This window comes from Arachis hypogaea, chromosome 14, assembly GCF_003086295.3.
Source record: "Arachis hypogaea cultivar Tifrunner chromosome 14, arahy.Tifrunner.gnm2.J5K5, whole genome shotgun sequence".
Taxonomy (NCBI): Eukaryota; Viridiplantae; Streptophyta; class Magnoliopsida; order Fabales; family Fabaceae; genus Arachis; species Arachis hypogaea.
This window is the reverse complement of record NC_092049.1, coordinates 11,567,104-11,570,155: the sequence shown is the minus strand read 5'-3', so window position 1 is coordinate 11,570,155 and position 3,052 is coordinate 11,567,104. Positions and strand designations below refer to the sequence as shown.

Here is a 3,052-nt window from a genome sequence, read left to right as displayed (position 1 = left end):
TAATATGTTTAATTAAAATTATTACTTTTTTTACATTTTGAATTTACAAAAATACTTCTAATAAAAAATTTACTAAAATACCCTTAATAAAAATATGTTTAATTAAAATTATTATCGATTCTAATCTTTTCAAATTTACTAAAATACCCCTAATAACAAATATATTTAATTAAAATTAACATTATCACAATTAAATTCACTAAAAAAACATTACTATTATCCAAATGAAAGTTACAAAGAAGTCTCAAAAGTAAAAAATTACTTGCACTAATAAGCATACATGCACAACTCTTATACAAGAACACAAACACATAAACAAAATAAAATCAATGTTACGACAGACAACCTCACACATAGAAAAATTATTACAATTATCGAGCGTGATATCTTCTCCTCCATTGGTTCCACATTTCTTGTGCAAGTTGATCTCTCCATCTACCCCAAGCATCACTCGTTTCAATATGGTGGATCGTCTCACCATCTACTCCAAGTATATTTTGATCTTCTATCTCATCAATAGGATCCACAACCATCACTCTTCTAATATGATTATGCAAAAGTCAACAAGCAGTTATAATTCTTCCTTGAGTCTTAATAGGATAAAATGATCTTCCCCTTAAAATTTCCCATCTTGCTTTCAATACTCCAAATACCCTTTCAATGACATTCCTAGCTTGTGAGTGTTTCATATTAAAAAACTCTTGAGCTGTACTGGGTTGATTATGTGGATTAAACTCACTCAAATGATATTTTTGTCCTCTATAAGGTGCCAAAAATCCTTCACAATTCATATATCCAGCATCACATAAGTAATAATGACCTAGTGTGACATACACAATTGAACAAAATTAATGAAAGATCAAATGGTTACTTTGATAACATATTAAAGTCTCAATAAAATACCTTGGGGAACACTAAACCCATTGCGAAATAGTGCATCTCGCAATACCTTAGAATCCGCAGCTGAACCCTCCCAACCCGCCAGTACGTAGATAAATTGCATATCGGGAGCAACCACTCCAAGCACATTGGTTGTTATGTCACCTTTTCTGTTTCGATATCTAGGCTTGTCAGCCTCAAGAACATTGACTTTGATATGAGTATCATCTAAGGCTCCTAGGCAATCCTAAAATTCAAAACAAAGATCAATTAACTCAATCCTAAAGAACACCAACCATATGAGATTTAATAACATTAGCAAAATAAATTACCTTAAACCATTTCCATCGTTCATCCATTCTATCTTGGCTAAATGGTTGAGGTTTCTTCAGTAAGAGATTATGACATCTCAAAATAGCAAGCAATACATCATTAAACCGCCTACTAATTGTTTCTTCAGATCTCACAAATTGTCTCTTTATTACTCTAATTTTGACGTCATGTGCTATAATATATAAAAACATGGCAACCATTTCTTCCACACCCATATTCCTACTTGGTTCTAACCTTCCAACCCTTTTTAAGCATGTTACACAATGCATGAAAAGCACATCTATCCATTCTTGTGTTTTCTATACATGCTAGATCACTAAAATAAATAATTCTATCAACACTAACATCTCTTATTACTTGCCTACTATAACTATCATTCCATTCTCTTTTTTTTTTTCAATTGCAATATAATCAAAATATAGCAAATCATCAACAACTTAACCATAAGGTCATTCATTAATTCGAAATGTAAAATCAAGCAGGCAATAACTTTCATCTTCTGTTTGGGATCCATTCTGCAAATAAAATAAAATAAAATAAAATAAAATATTTAGCTAGAAGACTTAACTATTTATTTATTCTATGTAAACACTATGAACCTGCGGAAAGAGGGAGGAGAGGAAGTCTATGAAAACACTTGATTTATAGACTAGCCTTACCAATGTAAACAATATAATACATGAGCATTGATCGGCAAAACTCACTCAAAAATCTCATGTCATTCTAACATAAATTGGTGCTGATAACAAAATGAATAACCTGGGAAATACTGTCAATTTATTTAATTCTTACCCCCAAAGATAAGAACATATGAAAAAGACATTTCCGTGTTGCTCCAAATATAAGTAAAGTCCCAACAATAGACAAGTTACAACTTGACAAAACAGAATCATAAAACATGGAATGTATGAAAAAGAAGTTTTTATGTTGCTGCAAATGTAAGCTTCAACATAAAACAAATCACATTTTGACAAATCAAATCATGAAATATGGAACATGGACAGAACATCATGTACATGAACAGAGAACATCCGTTCAAGTAGAAAAATGGAAAAAAAATATGATTTGTTGGAATAATGAACAGAAGAAAAACAAAATTGGTGATCGAGCATTAAATTGTCCCAGCACCTACATTTGTGATGTTTTATATACATTTTTGAATAAAGGTCTGTCTGTAGTATCATAAAAAATTAAGGTATTTATATGAATAAGGAGCCTGATATTCCCTTAATTAGAATCATGAATACATGTAAGAATGTGGCCATCACATTGGTAAAATATTTAAACTCCACAAAGTACAACCTCAGAAATATTTCGCATGTTAAATAATCCAAATCTTAAAATATTAAAATATTTAGTTAGAAGACTTTACTATTTATTTATTCTATATAATGATTACTATAGCAGGCTAAAATGTGGAAAGAATAAAAATAAGAATTACCACTTTATATTTTCCAAAATCCAAATACAATGGAATTAAAAAAATATATATTAAGCTAACAAAATGAAATAAGAACATCTTCACACAACTCATGAACTGCATTCTTGTGATACCTACTAAACCCAATGCTATGAGTAGATCATATGTAATTCAGATTCCACCATTCTAGCATGTGTAAGAAGATTAACCTGATCAAAATCTTGAAGCTGTTTTACAGCTACTCAAAATACTCATTTCACCAAACTAAATAACACAGGACCAAAATAAGTAGTACTTCCCAATTCACACATAGGGATAAGATGAACATGCAGAGAATAAAAGTTGGCAAGTTCAAGAACTCGTCTTATTGTCAAAATTGGACCACCAAATTTTTCCATTCTCAGAACTTAAATCCAAAAG

General features: G+C 30.5%; 1 long non-coding RNA gene across 1 annotated transcript; it reads right to left on the bottom strand.

Annotated features, from left to right (window-relative positions):
- Nucleotides 1–297: 297 nt before the first annotated feature.
- Nucleotides 298–1,792, bottom strand: LOC112741501 (uncharacterized). Its single transcript, XR_011870617.1, has 3 exons — nt 1,212–1,792; nt 904–1,126; nt 298–820 (listed from the first exon to the last, which is right to left on the bottom strand). It is a non-coding gene; the product is annotated as an uncharacterized lncRNA (long non-coding RNA).
- Between the last annotated feature and the right edge of the window lie 1,260 nt (nt 1,793–3,052).